Genomic DNA, 23,703 nt, shown 5'->3' on the forward strand with positions numbered 1-23,703 from the left:
TCTGGAATTATTGTTGAAACAGAGACCAGAAATTATTTTCAAAATGGAATTAGATAATTGCTTGAAAAAGGGAAATATTAAAGAGAGCAAGCAAGAGAACGGATGAGGCGGCTCATGCGGAGAAAGACACTAGTGTAGTCTAAATGGGTTGAATGGCTTGTTTGAGTTTTGTAATATTTTGTCATTGTAATACTTAAGATAGCAGAAAAACCTGCTGCAATGGAAGATACTGAAACAGATATCTTTTCCTACTCTCATTTTGTCTTTAGGGTGTTTCCTTTACTTCATAATTGTAAGTTTCTTGTGTGCTTTTTAGTAAATCATCCAATGTTTCTTGCATTGTAACTTACTTTTGGCTTTTTCACTTTTGTTCTCGGCTCCCTATTTTATTTGGTTGGCAATTTTATATTTACCTCCAGGTCTATGTGGAATTCTTTGGTTCACTCCTTAAATTAATCCTTTTTATGAAGGAAAACTTGACCAATTTTTGTGCATCACTATGGCCTGTGAATCAGTTTTATTTACACCTAGTCCTGGTAAAGAGGAATGTTTCTGATTGCAGTGGCGAATGTGTTTTTTTGGCAGGCTTTGGCTACTAATGTGATAATGATTGATCTAATTTTGGAATATATGCAGCAGGCTTGGGGATTGAACGAGAATTATTCTTGGATAAATTGAGTTGCTATATATGAAGGTTTTAAATACACAATAAACGATCACACCCTTCTGACATTAATTCATTAAGAAATCCCAACCAATATATTTAGCTCCTTCATAAACCTTCAAAACAAGTAGCCCAAAGACAACAGCACATTACATTACAGTGAAGTATTCTCCCCAGGAGAGGACCCAATTGGCCCTGTTTGTGAAGGCGACGAGCAAACGTACATAACAAGTTAGACAAGCCAGTTAATTGACAAGCCAGCATTCCCTATGGACAATTTTGTTCCTCATAAACAGTACTGTTATTATACTATGAGCATCGAATTTGACATATGCACTAGTGAATAGTTCAAGATTGCGAAACAGGAGCTCAGTTGTAGCGTGGCTTGTATACCTTGTACGCAAGTATGTTATCAAGCTAACAACTCAATGTTTGCAGATCCTGAATGCATGCAGGCTTATTTCCATATCTTTTTTTTACATCACATTTAATGTCAATGGCAATATTTATATGCAACTTGAACTTATTTGGAATCTGGTTGGTGCAAGCAGCTTGTCACTTCCATGTATCTAAGCTGTATTGGAACAGTAACTCAAAGCACATTCTAGATGAGTCCATATGAACCTCATATTTGGGACTTTTATCAAATGCCTTCTAAAAATCTGAGAAAATTTTGCCTGCCTAACTGCCCTTGTCAATGAATTTAGATACCAAGTTAGAGAGAGAGAGAGAGAGACTGGGAGAGGAAGCAGAAGCTTGGCAAGGAAGAGAGAAATCAGAACCTGAGAACCTGAAGGGAATAGAGAAACCAGAACAGTCTGAGAGAAGCCAGCTAGGAGTTTTGGAGCACGGTGACATCCACACAGTGATGAGATGCTGTTTCATCATTACATTCTGCTGAGTTCTTGTTCTCAAATATCTGCTGTTGAATGGTGCCAGACGGAGGACAAGCACTCAGACATATGGAAGCCCCGCTCAATTGTAAATTCAAGGTTAAGTTGTTTGTAGAAATGAGTTTATAAGACAAGTCAGGGTGGGGTAAACACCTGGCTGCTTTTACATACCTCCTAGTGACTGGCTCAGGTATGGCATTGGGAGAGATAAAACATTGGCCAGAACTTTCCAGGGGGGGTCAGCGGACGAGATCGGTGGTGGATCGGGTTGGAAATGTGATTTTTTTTTGGATCCTGCTGTCAAGCCGCTGCAATGCGCTTTCCCAATGGCACATGTGTGATCTCCGATCAGACCCGACTCACAAAGACAGGCAACCCAGTTAAGCCAATTATTGCATTGTTGACAAACCCTTAATAATGCTTTTAACCTTACGTTTTAACTTTAACTGCTCGCCCACGGGGGTCCATGCTACTCGGGGACCACATCTGTGAACTTGAGACGGGAGTTGAATGGCCATTGCTCCAGCTGATTACTTGACAGCTTCAAATGTATAGTTAAAGCTCCCACCTGACAGATCATAACTTTTCTCAGCCACAAGCTATTTCTCAGTCTATTTCTAGCACAGATTCTGCAGACTTTCTACTTTTGATTCTCCATCCACTCTCACCTCATTGGAAGAACTCTCTCACCACTGACAGAATGCTTCTGTTATCTCTCCTTCACCTGCCATGTATTCCATTAGCATGGGTGCCTTTTATAGTGTCTCACCTTGGTCCTCAGAATCCCACCATGATCATCCCCAACACCAGCATCACCAGGCACACCAGCAGCACCAACAACACCACCAACCTTCTTCGCAATCACCTGATGCCACACAGGACAGAAGGCATCAGCACCCAAGCGCTGCCCGCGAGGCCAAGGATGGCCTCACCATGGCCAGATTTACTTCACTTGATGCTGAAATCCCTGGCTGCCACGTGATGCACCAGTTTGGCACCATCCCACACCAATACCATAAAGTGTCCTTACAATGTCCAAGCCATTCTTTTCACACTCATCATCATTGCAGAGGGTGCCGTTATGTTTGACCATTCACTATAACTCACTAAGCCACTTCCAAAGGTGCGCACACATTTGTTCAAGAACGCAAAGTGTTAAAAATAAAGGTTTCAATATTTGACAGCACATTAACAGAAACTTTACATGAACATTGGCAAAAATACCCAAGTGCCTACCCTTGTGTGTTGTTAGTTGGTATGATTGCACTAGGGTGAGGGTGAGTGTCAGGGGTGGCGAGTGAGATTGGGAAGTGGTAATGTAGATAGGGAGGGATGGGTGGAGGTGCAAGGTACGTTGGTGTGAGTCAGGATATGCAGGAGTAGGGTAGGGAAGACAGAGTGAAGGGGATGTGATGAGAGGCACAGGAGGATGAAGGTGAGTGTGGATTTGTACTAATGTTTTCTGCTCTAATGAGATCATTGAAATGTTTGAGTCACTGCACCAAGGTCCTCCTGACGACATCCCTGCTTGTGTCCTCCTGTGAAATGTGCAACCAGGTTGTGTTGGTGTCCTGGGGGAGGTCTCTTCTGCCCATGGGAAGGGAAGATGACCTCCTTGCATGCTCTGACTTCCTCCATAAGCGTATGGAGAGAGTCATGGGAGAACCTGGGTGCAGCCCTGCATCTCTGTGCAATTATTGTCAGTGTTTGCAGCACTTCAATGATGTAGAACACTGACAACACCAATGTCAAAAGAAAGTCCTTTTAAGGAAACCAGCTGATGTCACATCATGAATGACGTTACCAGACCCACTTCTTCTAATTGGACCGGGAAATGCGTTGGGCGGGCTTAACACACCCTATCAACATAAGTTCATTTTAGGCAGCAGGATGGAGCCAGCTTTATGGCCACTACCTGCCATTGACATCGTTCGCACCAGACCCGTCGAGCTGAGCAAAATCCTACCATTGTCTGCCTAAAGCTGTGGGCATTTCGCCTATTTAGAAGCAAATAATTAGAGAACAAATGATTAAAGATAGACTACTCCATGTGCTCGCTGACCTCCTGGTCTGGCAAGGCCTCAATTTTAAAATTCCCATCCTTGTTTTCGAATCCCTCCTTATCTCTGTAATCTCCTCCAGCCCTACAACCTCTGAGATATCTGTGCTTTCCTAATTCTGGCCTCGTGCACATCCCTGATTTTAATCGTTCCATCATTGCCAGACGTGCTTTCAGCTGCCTTGGCCCTAAGCTCTGGAATTCCCTTCTTAAACCGCTCCACCTCTCTACAGCTCTCTCCTCCTTTAAAACACTCTATGACTAAGCTTTTGGCCATCTGCCCTACTATCTCCTTATGTGACTCGGTGTCAAATTTTGTTTAGTAACGCTCCTGTGAAGCGCCTTGGGATGTTTTACTGCATTAAAGGCGTTATATAAATGCAAGTTGTTGTACTCAAACTCGCAATTGTGCCTGTCTGGATCCTAAAACCGAGACCCAAAAGGGTACTTGTCCTTCTCCCTTCTTTTCAATGCTGATAAGAATGCATGACTAAAATTGTGAATTGCTGGTTTTGTTGGGAAGTAAAAAGGGAACTTTACTCTTAATCAGTGCTATGCTTGATTTAGACTCTTACTTTAACTCATTCACATGGGGCTAAAATCCCGGCCTCGCCGGGTCAGTACAAAGTGCGCACAGACCCGGCGAGGTCTCGCAAAAGCCAGTTTTCGGGGCGCAATGCACATGTGCTAAGAACTGGCTTTTCCGATCTGTCAAGATTTCTCTTGACAGATCTTCCGCGTCCCTGGGAGAAGGACATCCACGCGGGAGAGATTGGGCTATTTGCCCAACTCTTGCCCAGCGAATGTCCTTCAAACTTTTATGCCTGGTGAAAGCAGGCGCATAGCCTACTTTTACCAGCGTTAAGAGTTTTAAAACATATAAAAATTAAATGTAAATACATATTTTTATAGTAAAAACTCTGTCCATTAAGGTAAGTTTATTTTTAATACTATTAAAATATTTTTTAAATTCCAAAATATATATATTTTTCTAAAACATGTAATTACATTTAATTTAAATTCATTTTAAATATGTGAGATGTTTTATGTATTTAATATGCTGTGTTTGGGTGTTCGGAGTTTTTCTCATTGATAGTAATGGGAACTCGTACAAACGGACTTCCCATTATTATCAATGAGAATACTACACCGTGGTTGCTTGTCCACGCCCACGTGACTCTAGCTAGGACTTACGTACCTCGAAGACAGGTCCCCATGCGATGCGCAGCGAATCTAGGCCTCCGACCAGGATCTTACGTTTCTCTGGGACCAACAGGTAGATTCGTAGATTTTTTTCAGGTTGGAGGCAATCATACGAAAGAAGCCTCCGACCTCAATTTCAAGCACTGAATAGAAATGTAGGAAGTTTTAGGAACAAGACAAGACCATTTGGCTTAACAAATCCACCTCTTTTTGTTTGATCTCATCTCCTTGCTTGTTCTTTATCCCTCAATCCCCTCTATCTCAATAAGCTATCTAATTGTCATTTGAACTAATTTATTCTATTTGCTTCAAATGGCATTCCCTGGTAATTTATTCCATATACCTACGACTGCCCTGTTACTCCCGAGTTACTCTTAATTTCCTAATTTGAAAATCACGTCCAACTTTTTGTAACATTTTATCAATGTGAAACATTCTGCTTCATTATCCAAATTCTTTTCATTATCACTTAGATATTTAACGCATAGTAAAATAACAATAAGCATAGGAATTCCAGGTGTGGCCTTGGTATTTATTCAGTGGGCAGAAACCTTTCATTGCTTTGTACTATCGAGAATTCCTTAATTTATCGCTTACAGGAGAAGTTAGTACAAAGTGCTATTCTCCATTATTTTCTGGTTGCAAACATCTGTGCACCACAGGCTTCAGGTTGTTTAACCTCAGCAGTTGTTATTTCAGGTAAACCCAGAAGTGCAGAATCTTGGCGTACTCCTTGTCCCTGAGCTCATTTACCCTCCACCAAGGGATTTGTCACCAAGACCGCTTTCTTTATCTTTGTAACATTGCCTGCCTCCTCCCCTACATGTCACTGTAATGTATTTGCTTCATGGGTTCTTTGCTTAAGAATTCATAGCAACACATTGCTATTAAGAACTAGTTGGTTTATTAGCAAAGGTTCAACAATCACGCTACACATTACCAATTCATCCACCAGGCTCACAACCACATGCCCCTGAACCCAACTGGCTGGGGTTTTAGTGAGTCTTGTGAACATCACATGACTAGCTAAGCCACTCACAACTCAACAGCTCTCAACTATTTTAAAGTAGAATTTTAAATCAAATGCCCCCTTATTAAAGAGGTACTAGAACCGATAAATTAACAAATAAAACTTTTGAAAAACTACGGTCAAATTAAAATTTGGTTGCCGAGGATGATGAAACACTTCAGTCCCTCCGGTGTCCACCTCTTGTGGAAGGCCGTGAGTGTACCGGTGAACACCGCGTACTCCATCTCCAAGGACACCCTGGCGCGAATGTAGCCATAGAAGAGAGGCAGGCAGTTGGGCTGAATGATCCCCTCGACCGCCCTCTGCCTGGACCAGTTAATGGCCACCTTGGCCAGGGCCAGGCCCAGGAGCAGTCCGATGAGGAGGCCCTCCGACCTGCCTGCTCCCCTCCGTACCAGGTGCCCAAAGATCAGAAGGGTGGGACTGAATTGCAGCCAAAAATCGATGCGCAGCCCCTTCAAATAATGTAAGAGGGGTTGCAACCTCACATATTGAACATAAACGTGAAACACGGACTCTTCCAGACCACAGAAATTGCAGGTGGGCTGGGAGTCCGTGAACCGACTTAAAAACTTATTGCACAAGACTGCCCCATGCAACACCCTCCATGCCAACTCCCCAATAAATAAAGGGAGCACTCCCGTGTAGAGAGACCTCCATTGGGGACCCCCGCCTCCTCTGGACGGCATGATGATGCGCCAAGGCGTGTCCGGCAGACAAGGATGGCAAAATGGAGAGTGTGTAAGAGCAGGCTGTACAGGAATCCCCTCCACACAGAACTGAAAGGCACAGAGGGATTTCCCAGAGACGGCTCAAGTTGTGAAGTGCAGGCTCCCGAGGGAGGTTTTGGGGCTTGGTGCGATGAGGAATTCCGTCTGGATGGGGATCAGTTCGGACAGGATCGCCCCATGTGCTTAAGCCTCCTTGACACACCCTACTTTAACCCTTTCCCTTTCCTGATCAGTGTCTATTTTTTTGTCCACATTGATAAAATATTCAAAAAATCATGAAATATCATTTTTAAATCAAGCAATTAAGAGTAAATAGGGACTTTTTAAAAAATTTGTTCCGGAATGTGGGAGTCGCTGGCAAGATGAGCATATATTGCCCATCCCTAATTGCCCTTGAGAAGGTGGTGATGAATCGCCTTCTTGAACTGCCACAGTCCTTGTAGTGAAGGTACTCCCACAGTGCTGTTAGGGAGGGAGTTCCAGGATTTTGACCCAGCGATGATGAAGGAACAGCGATATATTTCCAAGTCACGATGGTGTGTAACTTGGAGGGAAACTTGCAGGTGATGGTGTTCCCATGTGCCTGCTACCCTTGTCCATCTAGGTGGTAGAGGTCGTGGGTTTGGGAGGTGCTGTTGAAGAAGCCGTGGCGAGTTGCTGGAGTGTATCTTGTAGATGGTACACACTGCAGCCACGGTGTGCCGGTGAAGGGAGTGAATGTTGAAGGTAGTGGATGGGGTGCCAATCAAGCAAGCTGCTTTTCCCTGGATGGTGTCGAGTTTCTTGAGTGTTGTTGGAGCTGCATTCATCCAGGCAAGTGGAGAATATTCCATCACACGCCTGACTTGTGCCTTGTAGATGGTGGAAAGTCTTTGGAGAGTCAGGAGGTGAGACATTCATCGCAAAATACCCAGCCTCTGACCTGCTCTTGTTGCCACAGTATTTATGTGGCTGGTCCAGTTAATTTTCTGGTCAATGGTGACCCCAAGATGTTAATGGTGGGAGATTTGGCGATGGTAATGCCGTTAAATATCAAGGGGAGGTGGTTAGACTCTTGCTTGTTGGAGATGGTCATTGCCTGGCACTTGTGTGGTGTGAATGTTACTTGCCACTTATCAGCCCAAGCCTGAATGTCATCCGGGTCTTGCTGCATGTAGGCATGGACTGCTTCATTATCTGAGGAATTGTGAATGGAACTGAACACTGTGCAAACATCAGCGAACATTCCCACTTCTGACCTTATGACGGAGGGAAGGTCATTGATGAAGCAGCTGAAGATGGTTGGACCTAGGGCGCTGCCCTGAGGAACTCCTGTAGCGATGTCCTGGGGCTGAGGTGATTGACCTCCAACAACCACAATCAACTTCCTTTGTGCTACGTATGACTCCAACCACTGGAGAGTTTTCCCCCTGATTCCCATTGACTTCACTTTTACTACTTCAAGCAAAACAATTTCACATAAAAGATAATAAACACATGGAACAAATTACCAGGGAAAACCATTGAAAACAAATTTAAGAGACAAATTTCAGGAGAAAAGAAGTAATATGGAATATGGGGGCATGGGGGAAGATGGTGTAATGTCTGTAGCTCCACACTGTGAACTCCTGTGTTACTGCAGCCAGTGCTGTTTATAATAAAGAACCAGGTCACCTGACAAGAAGTTGACTTCTGGAATGTTCTGCCATCTTAAAAGCTGTGTGTGCTATGTGCTCTCTGGAAATATCACAGGTGGAATTAAGATTAATGCATTGATTGATTTTAATATGAGCTAACCAGAGAGGTAGGTGAAGAACAAAATATTTTATACCCTCAAAAGTACAAAGGTGAAGTCTGAAAATGCTGAACCCAGAGTTACTACAAGTGTCATTGTGAGCAGGATAGTCACCAAATCTGTTTTAAGATCAAACTCACAAAAGGTAAAGAACAGACATTCAGACTTATCTATTTCACACACAGGATGATGATGGTGTGGAATGGACCACACAGGGAGACAGTGAAGATGGATAGCCTCAACAAATTCAAGCAGGAACTGGACAGTCTTTTGCTGAAAAAAGTGACTCAGGATGATAAGAGATAAAGTGTAGTCTGTTATTTTTTGAACATTTGGGACTGGCCAGATGGGCCACAATGGCCTTTTACAGCACTGTATATTGCTATTTTCAGATCTGGTCTCACCAGAGCCCTTTTTTTTGCAGTAAGATGTCTTTACTTTTATACCCAAATCCTCCTGTAATAAGGGCTAACATACCATTTACTTTCTTAATTGCTTAACACATCCCACTCATTGGCCGGAATTTTCTCAAGGGAGGTGGGTTGGAGGCGGGGAGCCTCTGAGGCGGGCGGGAAAGCAGGGAGTCAGGGTTTCCTGCAGACTTTAATGTGAGGCCTTGGATACCCGCCTGTTCATAGCCAGCTTATGAGGCTGGCTGGCTGTGGGTGGGTAGGTCTCAGAAGCAAGGGGCCAATCTGGGGGAGGGATCGCAGAAGGAGGATCGGTAATCAGCAGGGGTCGGGAATCGGGAGGGGGAGAGAGCATCGGCAGGGATAAGGGATTGTGAGAGGGAAGAGAGAATCAGCAGGGATCGGGAGCGGGGCGGGGTGGGGGGGGAGTGAGAGCATCGGCAGGGATCAGGGATTGTAAGGGGGAGAGAGAATCGGCAGGGATTGGGAGAGGGTGGAGTGAGAGCATCAGCAGGGATCAGGGATTGTAAGGGGGAGAGAGAATCGGCAGGGATCAGGAGCGGGGTGAGTGAGAGCATCGGCGGGGCTCAGGGATCGTAAGGGGGAGAGAGAATCGGCAGGGATTGGGAGAGGGTGGAGTGAGAGCATCGGCAGGGGTCGGGGGGCGGGGTAAGTGAGAGTATTGGCAGGGGTCGGGGGGTAAGTGAGAGTATTGGTAGGGGTCGGGGGGGGGAGGCGGGGGGAAGTGAGAGCATCGGCAGGGGTTGGGAGGGGGGAAGTGAGAGTATTGGCAGGGGGCGGGAGGGGGGAAATGAGAGTATTGGCAGGGGTCGGGAGGGGGGGGGGAGTGAGAGCATTGGCAGGGGTCGGGAGGGGGGGAGTGAGAGCATTGGCAGGGGGCGGGAGGGGGGGAAGTGAGAGTATTGGCAGGGGTCGGGAGGGGCGGGGGGAGTGAAAACATCGGCAGGGGTCGGGAGGGGCGGGGGGAGTGAGAACATCAGCAGGGATCGGGAGGGGGGGAGTGAGAACACCGGCAGGGGGCGGGAGGGGGGAAGTGAGAGTATTGGCAGGGGGCGGGAGGGGGGGAGTGAGAGTATTGGCAGGGGTCGGGAGGGGGGGGAAGTGAGAACACCGGCAGGGGGCGGGAGGGGGGAAGTGAGAGTATTGGCAGGGGGCGGGAGGGGGGAAGTGAGAGTATTGGCAGGGGGCGGGAGGGGGGGAGTGAGAGTATTGGCAGGGGTCGGGAGGGGGGGGGGAGTGAGAACATCAGCAGGGGTCGGGAGGGGCGGGGGGAGTGAGAACATCAGCAGGGATCGGGAGGGGGGAAGTGAGAGTATTGGCAGGGGGCGGGAGGGGGGGAGTGAGAGCATTGGCAGGGGTCGGGAGGGGGGGGAGTGAGAGTATTGGCAGGGGTCGGGAGGGGGGGGGAGTGAAAGCATCGGCAGGGGTCGGGAGGGGCGGGGGGAGTGAGAACATCAGCAGGGATCGGGAGGGGGGAAGTGAGAACACCGGCAGGGGTCGGGAGGGGGGGGAGTGAGAGTATTGGCAGGGGTCGGGAGGCGGGGGGAGTGAGAGCATCGGCAGGGGTCGGGAGGGGCGGGGGGAGTGAGAACATCAGCAGGGATCGGGAGGGGGGAAGTGAGAACATTGGCAGGAGTCGGGAGGGGCGGGGAGAGTGAGAACATCGGCAGGAGTTGAGGGGGGGGAGTGAGAGCATCGGCAGGGGTCGGGGATCAGGAGGGGGGAGAGATCGACAGGGGTCAGACTTGACTATTCCAATGCTCTCCTGGCCAGCTAATAAACCCAACTCCAATAAACTTAAGCTCATCCAAACTTTGCTGCCCCTATCCTAACTTGCACCAATTTCTGTTCACCCATCACCCCTGTGCTCGCTGACCTTCAATGGTTTATTCAGTGCCTCAATTTTGAAATTCTCATTCTTGTTTTCAAATTCCCCCATGGCCTTGCCCCTCCCTATCTCTGTAATCTCTTCCAGCCCTACAACCCTCTGAGATCTTTAGGGTCCTTCAGTACTGGCGTCTTGCACACCCCATATTTTAATCGTTCTACCATTGGTAGCCATGCTTTCAGCTGCCTAGACCCTAAGCTCTGGGATTCTCTTCTAAACCTCTCCACCTCCCTACCTCTCCCTTCTCCTTTAAGGCGCTCCTTAAAACCTAGCTCTTTAAGCAAGCTTTTGGTCATCTGTCCTAATATCTCCTTAAGTGGTTCAGTGTCAAATTTTGTTTGATAAGGCTCCTGTGAAGTGCCTTGGGATGTTTCACGACTTTGAAGGTGCTATATAAATGCACGGTTTTGGTATTGTTGAATCTTAGAAGTGGTACATATTGCCAATTCATTTAAAGGTTTGGAACAATGTTCATTTCCTTTTAAAAGATTCTCCTTTTCAGCCAATTTTCCTCATGATGTTAGAGTGTAGTTCAATGCACACGGGTCAGCCACCAATATCACCCCAAGTGGACATTATTTGCATGTAAGCCTCAACAGCAAGGGTCAACAGGCTAGTTGAACATGGAGGGCCTCGCAAATGAGCCGTATCCTACTTCATCTGATGTCCGCATGCATACTTCCAACAGGAGTCACTGAATAGCAATTAGAGTCATGGAGCTAGAACCTCCACTTTTTTTGCATGTTTAATGCCCACTTAACGCCCATTTTACCGCTGAAATGACGTCTAACACCCATATATCGCCCATTTTGGTACAAAATGGAAACTGATGGGCTTTTTTTAGGAGAATTATCGCCGAGCTGTATTTTCCCAATGGGCTTAACGCCGAGAAAAAATATTACTGCCCGCCCACATTTTTAGGGCGGAATCAGTAGAATGAGCGAATTCAATGGCCATAATATCGCCCAGCGTTACTTTCCACGCGGAATGAACGCTGAGATTCAATATTAACGCCCAGTGACTGTTTTTTGTCGTAAAGAGCATATTTACCCAAACGAGCGGCCATGGAGATTGCCCAACTTCAATTTCACCATCTCACACACACATCGCCCACAATATCGCTCGCTCAAAAAAACGCCCACACAAAGTGGATCTAACTGGAACGAACACCAGCGGTGTGGCTGGCATTTGTTAAATCCCACTCTTACCTGAGGAGCTGATAACGGAAAGATTTGCCTGAAAGAGCGCTGATGTGAGTGATAACGCTGACACACTGCTGTGTGTGTGTGCAGCTCAGACATCAATGGTGCACATCACCTTGGTGCCAGTTAAAGTTTACGTTGATTGATGTTAAGTTGTATTTAACTCTTTCATGGTAAGGAATCACCAGTATGTAGCGGTCCAGCTATCTGAGACAATGCGCAACAAGGTTATGTTCAATAACAAAAGTTTAATACCAACATTGGTCTGAAATCATAAGTATCACAGCCAATAACACCCAACCCCCGCCCACACCCTACTTTTCCCACCATTGACATAAATCACATGTTCAACATGTCCAGAAACACAGAATACAAAGGCAAAGCAGGAGCGTGGTCCCCAGCCCCCATACATTGCAACAAATTGGAGATGGAGCTATAACACAGCCATCACCTGCGCACATGCATCTCACTTTCCTTCCCCCCTCTCCTTCTTCTCCCCACCTCTAACTCTTTCCCTCCTCACTCCACGGCGCCTGGCCAGGGAGCTCCTTGGGCAGTGCCTCATTGGGGGGGATGAAGGCAGGTGCGGTGGTTGCACGGGTACGGGAGTGGGGGGTGCCGAGGGGGGCAACATTCTCTGATGCAGAAGCAGGATCTTGGTCCTTGCTCTCATCTGTCATTCGCAGTGGTGGTGCGGAACCTAGGGGTGGGATGCCGCGCTCAGGGACCACTGGGAGGCCTGTGGCAGCAGTGTTCCTGGCTATCGCATCCAGGGACTCCGCTATGCGTGGAATGTACTCGGTCATGGTGGCCAGCTGTCGGGATATGCCCCCCAATGCTTCGATGAGCTGGTCACCAATGTCTACAGTCCCCCTGGACAACTGTACCATCTCTCCGCTGTCATGTCGCACTCGTGGAACAGACCTGCCGCATCCACGAGGCCTCCGCGGGTTGGCGCCGTCCTGGGGACAAATGGGGTGCCCTGTGGAGAAGTGCAAGGGGCCGGCACCTCCAGAGTGGAGGCAGGAAAGACCAGAGGAGCACTAGATGGCCTTGGGGTGGAATGGGTTCTGGAGCGTGGAGATGCAGGTTCTTCGAAGTACGTGATCTCACCCGTCGAGAACAGACCCAACGGATTGACAGGCGACAATTGGAGCTCCTCAGCACCAGATGTAGTAGGATCGTCCGCCGACTCCTGCCCCACGCCCCCACCTTCTGGCCTCTGTGGCCTTGCCTGGGGCCGCGCTGCTGGCTGAGCTGCAAGACACAAATGAGGAGAAGGGGGTGCTTGGGTGACAAGGTGAGTCCAGCGCTACACACAGCATATGCACGATAATCATTGCACACATCACATTTCATGACCATCAACACATTGTGAATTGTAATGATTTTCATTCGGCCAGCATTATTTCTATGACACTTTTAGAAATCATCTATCATATATGATTGTTCGGATATGAGTTGGTGTGGCATTTTTGACTTTACATCATGCAATGGTGTAAGCTTTACTCACGTGACATCACTTCAGGGTCTGCAGTGCTTCCCCATGAGTGTGAGCACCCGCTCCTCCATCTCTGTGATGTCGCTGGGGAATGGTGGCCCCCTACCCGTTCGCCTCCTCACGGACCTCATTGTCGATAGCTTCTTCTGTAAAAGGACGACATGATATGAGATCAATGCGTGATATCATTGCTAGTCACAGAGACTGATACAACACATAACCGACAGATGTAATCATGATTATTATCATTCTTTACCTAAAGACGTACACCGTGACTGCAGGCTTTGAGTAAATCATTCCCAGTAAACGTGCAAGACCTCGCAGCTGCCGATAGTCACTCATGACTGATTTGGTGGTAAAAACAGAGAGACAGACTATTATCTGAATGGTGACAGATTAGGAAAAGGGGAGGTGCAACGAGACCTGGGTGTCATGGTACATCAGTCATTGAAGGTTGGCATGCAGGTACAGCAGGCGGTTAAGAAAGCAAATGGCATGTTGGCCTTCATAGCGAGGGGATTTGAGTACAGGGGCAGGGAGGTGTTACTACAGTTGTACAGGGCCTTGGTGAGGCCACACCTGGAGTATTGTGTACAGTTTTGTTATCCTAACCTGAGGAAGGACATTCTTGCTATTGAGGGAGTGCAGCGAAGGTTCACCAGACTGATTCCCGGGATGGCGGGACTGACCTATCAAGAAAGACTGGATCAACTGGGCTTGTATTCACTGAAGTTCAGAAGAATGAGAGGGGACCTCATAGAAACGTTTAAAATTCTGATGGGTTTAGACAGGTTAGATGCAGGAAGAATGTTCCCAATGTTGGGGAAGTCCAGAACCAGGGGACACAGTCTAAGGATAAGGGGTAAGCCATTTAGGACCGAGATGAGGAGAAACTTCTTCACCCAGAGAGTGGTGAACCTGTGGAATTCTCTACCACAGAAAGTAGTTGAGGCCAATTCACTAAATATATTCAAAAAGGAGTTAGATGGAGTCCTTACTACTAGGGGGATCAAGGGGTATGGCGAGAAAGCAGGAATGGGGTACTGAAGTTGCATGTTCAGCCATGAACTCGTTGAATGGCGGTGCAGGCTAGAAGGGCCGAATGGCCTACTCCTGCACCTATTTTCTATGTTTCTATGACTGTTACAAATCAAATTATATAAATACATAAGTTCATGTAAATCAATGTAATACTTACTCTTGTGGATGCCACAAGATCTTTCCATCGTTTGCGGCATTGGTTGCCCTCACGCACCTCATTGGCCGCCGACGAGACCACCTCTGCTATCTAGGTCCATATCGTCTGGTCGGCCTTTAGCGTGGGCTTCCCACGCTCTCCCTCTGTCAAATCACCCCAGCGTGACTCAACCTCCTGCAGGAGGGAGGCATTTTCCTCTTCCGAGAGCCTCCAATGTGCTCCTCTCCCACCTCACTGCTCTCTCCAGCTTCAGTCTCCACAGTGTGCTGTGATGCCACCTCCTCCCCCTCCATTATAGGGCAAATTCGGTCAAATATGTGGCTGGTAACAGCCACTTTTTGTTTGCCTACTTGCTGTGAAGCTCCAAAGTCTCCCTCCTTCCTCCCAAAGCAGCCACACCACACCCAGCCACGTCTTCAGTCCCTCTGAGCTCGCTCTCTCTCTGTCTCTTCTGTGCATGTCATGGTGACCCTTGACCTCCTGAATCGCGGGAATTGAGAGTTGCCATGCCATGGCTAAGCACAGCCACACTTTACGCCAGAAAGTCAAAAAAATTTAACGCTACTGCCCATTTGATATCGCTCGTGGTAACGCCCATTTTCAAAAATGTAAATTAGATGTTTGGAGAATAGGCGAGAAGCCGGCGATCTGAAAACCCTTTTTTACCGCCCACGCCGGAAATAATGCCCATTTTTGGGTGATAAGCACAAAAGTGCAGGTTCTAGCCCATGAACTATGCATTATTTCCCCCCTCTTACCCCAAAGTATCGAGGCCAATCGTTACTATCCTACTGCCACCTCAGTTAAGATCAGCTAACTCAACATTGATCAGGAATTGTACATGAAATCTTCCTGATCCTTATGGCTCAGCCTTTTGCTGGACAAACTAACTGAACTAATGGGCAAAGCTGCAACATTTATTTTTCAAGAGTTAAGTAGATAACATTGTTAATAATGGTCACACACCATCCTGACTTGGAAATAAGTCGTCCTTTCTTCATTGCCGCTGGGTCAAAATCCTTGAACTCCCTTCCTAACAGCACTGTGTGAGTACCTTCACCACACGGACTGCAGCGGTTCAAGAAGGCCAGCTCGCCATCCCCACCTTCTCAAGGGCAATTAGGGATGGGTAATAGCGCCGACATACCATGAATGAATTGAAAAAAACAAAAATGTGTAACGCAGTGAGTTCAGATTTGAGCTATCAAGTGCTGGGAGGACTGACAGCAACAAATGGTATAGATAGAGACTGCCCGCCCAAGTGTTGCCAATGACCGCCGAGGTACCGGATGGTACTTTGGGCAGGATAGTCATGAAGAAGGTCCTTCGAAGGTCGGCGGGTGGCAAATGGAAGACGCACATCGCCAATCTGGGCAGCAGCAGGCGAGAGGTCACATTTTCGGTGGCAGAGGCACTTGCCGCCCATGTGCCGCCGAGGATGGAGTCAGGCCCACAGAGGGTCGAAGACCTGAAAATAAAAATCACAAATAAAAAATACAAAAACTATCCGAGGACCTTCAGGGGACCCCATGCAGGTACGTCGCTGTTGAAAATTTTTAAAAACATGTTCACTTACCTTTTTTTTCAGGTTCTTCAGACTTACCGTCAGGGAAGACCAGCCTGCACCCAGCGGTCCACCCCCGTCTGTCACAGACTCCTGCCGACTCCCGCCGACTCCTGCCCACAGGAATCTGGGAGCTCGGTGGGCGGGAGGTCAGTTGCGCCAATCGGCTGTCCGCTGACGTCAGCGGGCAGTTCCCGGCGGCTCTCCCATCCCGCCCGCTCCAGGCCACCTCTAAAGTGGCACTGGGCAGATCTGCAGAAGGAATGTTGGTGGGAGTGGGTGGCAGTCGGCGGCAGCGGGCGGTGGGTTGCTAAAAATCGGCTCCATAAAACATTAGAACAGTCTATTTCAGTGACAATGGTAAACCGCAAACAATAAGTAATTGTCAGTGCCTCCTGCAGTGAGTGGGGCAGCTGACCAGATGTTGGCCTGATTATGGCTCCTGGGGGTAGCTGGCCAGATGTTGCACTGACTGGCTCCTGGGGACAGATGTGGCTTTTACTCTGGCTGAGGGGGACAGATGGGGCCCTGAATCTGGCTGAGGGGGACAGATGGGGCCCCGACGCTGGCTGAGGGGGACAGATGTGGCCCTGACTGGCTGCTGGGGATAGATGTGGCCCTGACTCTGGCTGCTGGAGACAGTTCTGGCTATGACTCTGGTTGCTGGGGACAGATGCGGCCATTACTCTGGCTGCTGCGAACAGATGCTCTGAACCTGGCTCTAGGGGACAGATGTGGCCCTGACTCTGGATCCTGGGGGCAGATAAGAATATAAGAATATCAGAAATAGGAGCAGGAGTAGGCCATATGTCCCTCGAGCCTGCTCCACCATTTAGACGATCATGGCTGATTCAATCACGGACTCAGGTCCACTTCCCTGCCTGCTCCCCATAACCCCTTATTCCCTTATCGGTTAAGAAACTGTCTATCTCTGTCTTAAATTTATTCAATGACCCAACTTCCACAGTTCTCTGAGGCAGCAAATTCCACAGATTTACTTTCATTCGGAGCACATTCCCACCTTGGGACCGACCTCTCCCGTATCCATCCAAGCAGTGTTTCGGCCATCATCCCCCCGCCCATGAAGCATCTCCTGAAGAGCTCCTCGGCCAGGCGGCTTGGAGTCAGGAGGGGCAGGGGAAGGCGTAGAGTTGGGGAGGAGAAGCGGGGTGGTGAGGGGGGGCGCGGATGGGTTGGTTTTTACAGAAATACTGATGATTTCAGACAAATGTTGCTGGGGACAGATGCGGCCATTACTCTGGCTACTGCGAACAGATGCTCTGAACCTGGCTCTAGGGGACAGATGTGGCCCTGACTCTGGATGTCAGCCTTCTAAATAACACCAACGTTCTTTCAGGCAAAGTGATCATTGATGAGCTCCTGACGTAAGACTCTTGCAGCTATCATGACACCACGGGCCCTTTCATGTGGTCTACAGGGAGGCAGGGTCATGCCATCAGCGCCAGTCTGATTGTGTGGGCCGATGTTAGCCTCTGCCTCCTCGTCCTCCTCTTCCTCTCTCTGGTGAGGTGGACTGTCAGACTCATCAGGCAATTCTTGTCCCCTCCTGATAGCCAAGTTGTGCAGCATGAAGCACACTACCACGAATTGAGCTACCTGCTCAGGGTGGTATTGGAGGTCACCTCCTGAGTGGTCCAGGCATCTAAAGCACTGCTTAAGCACTCCAATGGTTTTCTCCACGATATTGCGAGTGGCTCTGTGGCTCGCGTTGTATCGTCTCTTGGCTTCGCTGTGGGTGTCATGCAGGGGGGTCATCAGCCCAGTGGCGAGGCCATATCATTTGTCACCAAGAATCCAGCATTGACCTTGTGGCTGATTGTTAAACAAGTCAGATACAGTGCTCTCACGCAGGATGTGCGTATCATGGATGTTGCCCGGAAATTGAGCATTCACTACCAGTATAAATTGCTGGTGGTCGACAACCAATTGGACATTCAAGGAATGGAATCCCTTGCGGTTCCTGAAAACGTCTGCATCCTGAAAAGGTGCCCGCATCGCGATGTGCGTGCAGTCTATTGCTCCCTGCACCTTGGGGAAGTTGCAATTCTGGAGAATCCTAGAGCCCTCTCACTCTGTGTCTCCCTGGTCATAGGGAAGCTGATCAAGTCCCTTCTGTGTGCATACAAGGCTTCAGTGACCTGTCTAATGCAGCGAGGTGTGGCACGCTGAGAAAGTCCACGAATGTCACCAGCTGTGGCCTGAAAAGAACCCGAGGCGCAGAACGACAGTGCCGTGGTGACTTTGATCTCGACGGACAGTACAGTTCTGATGGTGCTGGCAGGCTACAGGTCTCCCCTTATCAGCTGGCATACCTCAGTGATAACCTCTTTGTGGAAGCGCAGTCTCTGAAGGCAGGTGGTGTCAGGCAAGTCGAGGTAAGACTGCTTACATAGAAAATAGGTGCAGGAGTAGGCCATTCAGCCCTTCGAGCCTGCACCACCATTCAACAAGATCATGGCTGATCATTCCCTCCGTATCCCTTTCCTGCTTTCTCTCCATACCTCTTGATCCCCTTAGCCGTAAAGACCATACCTAACTCCCTCTTGAATATATCCAATAAACTGGCATCAACAACTCTCTGCGGCAGGGAATTCCACAGGTTAACAACTCTCTGAGTGAAGAAGTTTCTCCTCATCTCAGTCCTAAATGGCCTACCCCGTAACCTAAGACTGTGTCCCCTGGCTCTGGACTTCCCCAACATCGGGAACATTCTACCCGCATCTAATCTGTCCCGTCCCGTCAGAATCTTATATGTTTCTAGGAGATCCCCTCTCATCCTTCTAAACTCCAATGTATAAAGGCCCAGTTGATCCAGTCTCTCCTCATATGCCATCCTGAGAATCAGTCTGGTGAACCTTCGCTGCACTCCCTCAATAGCAAGAACGTCCTTCCTCAGATTAGGAGACCAAAACTGAACACAATATTCCAGGTGAGGCCTCACCAAGGCCCTGTACAACTGCAGTAAGAGCTCCCTGCTCCTATACTCAAATCCCCTAGCTATGAAGGCCAACTTTCTTCTTCGCCGCCTGCTGTACCTGTATGCCAAATTTCAATCACTGATGAACCATGACACCCAGGTCTCATTGCACCTCCCCTTTTCCTAATCTGCCACCATTCAGATAATATTCTGTCTTCGTGGTTTTGCCCCCAAAGTGGATAACCTCACATTTCTCCCTGTACTTGTGGGGATTGTAACGTCTGGTCCTCCTCATCAGTCTGGCACATCTTACATTGGGCACATAATGCTGTGGAGCATAGCTCCGGCGATCTTGAATCTGCTGCATGTAATTGGTCATCAAGAAAGGATGAGAAAGGACAGGCCCCATTGCAGTAGCTCTCTCTTTTCCACCGATTGGTCATAAACAATGAATGTCCCGACGAAGACATCTATTCAATTCCAATTGGTTACAGTATGATGTTTGTATAGATGTTCACATCAACTCCAACGACCTCCAGAGTACATCCAAACTCCCCCGAAGTTGAAGCACAGCAGCCTTTTTAACGATGCGACATGTAATGTAGAACATGGCGTCCATAACGCTGTGATTAGTTCTGATTAGTTCCTCTTTTTCTGGGCGTTTTTTTGGGCGAGCGCTATTGTGGGCGATATATGTGCGAGGTGGTGAAAGTGACGCTGGCCGATCTCATGGCCGCTAGTTTTCAGTAAATATGCTCTTTACGACAAAAAAAAGTGGCCGAGTGGTATTATTGAATCTGGGCGTTAAATCAGTGCGGAAATTAACGCTGGGCGATATTGTGGGTGTTCATTTTGCCCATTGTGATGGTTCTGCCCCAAAAAAGTGGGCAGGCGGTATTATTTTTTCCCAGCATTAAGCACATGGGGAAAGTAACGCTTGCCGATAAGTTTCTGAAAAATGCCTGTCAGTTTCCATTTTGTGGCTAAATGGGCGACATCTGGGCGTTATACGTCATTTCAGCAGTAAAATGGGTATTAAGTGGGCGTTAAGCATGCAAAAAAAGTGGAGGTTCTAGCCCCAATTTAGACATGCAGGGATGAGGAGGAGGGCCAGACCATATACACCCCACACGTACAGGGAAAAGAGGTCTTACCTCGATGTCTCCGACCATATCTGCCTGGGAGACTGCGCTTCCACAAGGTGGTGATCAATGAAATATGTGAACTCATCAGGCCACATATGCAACCTGCCATCAGGACATCAGTGTCGGTTGAGATCAAGGTCACCGCAGCACTGTCTTTCTACGTGTCCGGTTCCTTTCGGGCCTCCGCGGTCGTGATTTTCCCTCTGTCTCACCATTCCACCCATCGCTGCATTAGACAGGTCATAGAGGCCCTGTACACGAGAAGAATGGACTTTATCAGTTTCCCCATGGTCACGGAGGCTCAGACTGGCAGGGCTGGAGCATTATACCGCATTGCTAAGTTCCCCAGGCCGCAGGGAGCTATACAGTGCACTCAGATCGACATGCGGCCACCTTCTCAGGACCCGGAGCGTTTTCGTAACAGAAAAGGATTTCACTCCCTGAAGGTCCAACTAGTTGTCGACCACAACCAGATCATAGGCAGTGAATGCCAAATGTCCGGGCAGCTTCGATGATGCTCACATCCTGCGTGAGAGCGCTGTCTCTGACATCTTTAAGAGTCAGCCACAAGGACAATGCTGAATGCTTGGTGATAACCAATATGGCCTAGCCACTGGCTGATGACCCCCCTGCGTGGCACCCATACCGAAGCCGAGAAGCAATACAACCGGAGCCACAGAGACACACGCAATGTGGTCCAGAAAACAATTAACTGTGCTTGAGCAGCACTTCAAATGCCTGGACCACTCAGGAGGGGAGCTACAATACAACCCTGAACAAGTAGCTAAATTTGTGGTCGTGTGCTCCATGCTGCACAATCTGGCTATCAGGAGGGGCCAAGAATTGCCAGAAGAGACTGATGCTCCACCTCAGGAGAGGGAGGAAGAGAACGTCGAGGGGCTGAATGCTGACCTAGGGCCAGACAATCAGGCTGGCTATGCAACCATGCCCACGACCCCCTCCAGACCGCAGAAAAGGGCCCGTGGTGGCTACATAGCTGCAAGACTTTTACGTGAGGAGCTGATATCTGAACGATTTGCCTGAAAGAACACTGATGTGAGTGACAACGCTGACACACTGCTGTGTGTGTGCAGCTCAGACATCAATGGTGCCCATCACCTTCGTGCCAGTTAATGTTTACGTTGATTGAAGTTAAGTTTTATTTAACCCTCTCATGTTAAGGAATCACCAGCGTGTAACAGTGCAGCTATCTGAGACAATGCACAAGGTTATGTTTAATAAAACATTTTTTATACCAACATTGGTCTGAAATCATAAGTATCACAGGCAATAACACCCAACCCCCACCCACACACCACTTTTTCCACCATTGACATCAATCAAATGTTCAACATGTCCAGCAACACAGAAATGCAAAGTAGGAGGGTGGTCCCCTCCCCCCATACATTACAACAAATTGCATACACCCAGATGGAGATATAACACAGTCATCACCTGCGCACATGCTCCTCACTTTCCTTCTACCCTCCCCTTCTTCTCCCCACCTCTACCCCTTCCCCACCTCGCTACATGATGCCTGGCCGAGGTGCTCCTCGGGCAGTGCCTCATTGGGGGGGATGAAGGCAGATGCGGTGGTTGCACGGGTACGGGAGCAGGGTGTGCCGAGGAGGCAACATTTTCTGATTCAGAAGCAGGATCTTGGTCCTTGCTCTCATCTGTCGTTCGCAGTGGTGGTGCAGAACCTAGGGGTGGAGTTCCGCGCTCTGGGACCACTGGGAGGTCTGTGGCTGCAGTGTTCCTGGCTATCGCCTCCAGGGCCTCCGCCATCCGTGGAATGTACTCAGTCATAGTGACTGTCATGTATGTAACCTCTATGTAACACCACTGCAATACTGTATATACTTAAGCAATGCACACCTTGACCACAGGGGGTGAACTTGTGGGAGACACTCCTTACTTGGTCATCCAGGTATATAAAGGGAGGTCCCACGCAGGGTCATCACTTCTTGGTCCTGTGAATAAAGGTTCAGGTCATAGAGTGACCTTGTCCATAGAATGTGCCTCGTGTGGGTTTTGTGCCATTGAATAAGGACATTACAGTGGCCAGCTGTCGGAATATGCCCCCCAATGCTTCAACGAGCTGGTCACCAACTTCTACAATCCTCCTGGACAATTGTACCATCTCTCCGCTCTCTTGTGGCGCTCTTGGACCAGACCTGCTGCGTCCACGAGACCTCCGCGAGGTCAGCACCGTCCTGGGGACAAATGGGGTGCCCTGTGGCGTGGTGTTTCCAGAGTGGAGGCAGGAATGACCAGAGGACCACTCGATGGCCTTGGGGTGGAATGGCTTCTGGAGCGTGGCGATGCAGGTTCCTCGAAGTCAGCGCTATCATCCGCGGAGAACAGACCCAGCGGATTGATGGGCGAGAATCCGAGCTCCTCAGCACCAGATGTTGGATCGTCCGGAGAGTCAGGCCTCGCGCCCCCACCTTCTGGCCTCTGTGGTCTTGCCTGGGGCCGTGCTGCTGGCTGAGCTGCAAAACACAAATTAGGTTATTAGAGGAGTAGGTCACATGGTGAGTCCAGCACTACACACAGCATATGCACGACAAAAGCACCACCGCTAACAAAATCATCACAGACATCACATTTCATGACCATCAACATATTCTGCATTGCAATGATTCTCATGAGGCCAGCATTATTCTATGACATTTTTGGAAATTATCTATCATATATGATTTTTCGGATATGAGTGGGTGTGGCATCTATTGACTTTACATCACACAATGGTGTAAGCTTTACTCACGTCGTTTCACTTCAGGTTCTGCAGATGCTTCCGTGGTTATCTGGAGGTGCTTCCCCATGAGTGCGAGCACCCACTACTCCATGTCAGTGATGTCGCTGGGGACTGGTAGCCCCCCACCCGTTCATCTCTGCACGGACCTCATCGTCGATAGCTCACATAAGAACAGGGCAGATGTTACTCTGACTGGCTGCTGGGAACAGATCTGGCCCTGACTCTGGCTCAAGGGGACAGATGTGGCCCTGACTCCGGGGACAGATGTGGCCGTGATTTTGTCTCCTGGGGACAGATGTGGCCCTGACTGTCTCCTGGGAACAGATGTGGCCCTGACTCTGGGTCGTGAAAATATGTGGCCCTGACACTGTCTCCTGGGGACAGATGTGGCCCTAATTCTGGGGACAGATGTGGACCTGACTCTGGGTCCTGAGGACATGTGGCCCTGGCCCTGGGGACAGATGTGGACCTGACTCTGGGGACAGATGTGGCCCTGACTCTGGGTCCTGGGGACAGATGTGGCCCTGACTGTCTCCTGGGGACAGATGTGGCCCTGACTGGGTCCTGGGGACAGATGTGGCCCTGATTGGGTCCTGGGGACACATGTGGCCCTGACTCTGGGGACACGTGACCCTGATTCTGTCTCCTGGAGGACAGGTGTGGCCCTGACTGTCTCCTGGGGACAGATGTGGCCCTGACTCTGGGTCCTGGGGACAGATGT

The 23,703-nt window shown here is 48.9% G+C and overlaps 1 long non-coding RNA gene across 1 annotated transcript; it reads right to left on the reverse strand.

The window, feature by feature from the left end:
• Positions 1-12,806: 12,806 nt before the first annotated feature.
• LOC139266750 (uncharacterized) lies at positions 12,807-22,685 on the reverse strand. Its single transcript, XR_011593760.1, has 4 exons — positions 22,140-22,685; positions 20,231-20,472; positions 13,389-13,522; positions 12,807-13,132 (listed from the first exon to the last, which is right to left on the reverse strand). It is a non-coding gene; the product is annotated as an uncharacterized lncRNA (long non-coding RNA).
• Positions 22,686-23,703: the final 1,018 nt, after the last annotated feature.

The sequence above is a fragment of the Pristiophorus japonicus genome, chromosome 7, assembly GCF_044704955.1.
Source record: "Pristiophorus japonicus isolate sPriJap1 chromosome 7, sPriJap1.hap1, whole genome shotgun sequence".
NCBI lineage: Eukaryota > Metazoa > Chordata > Chondrichthyes > Pristiophoridae > Pristiophorus > Pristiophorus japonicus.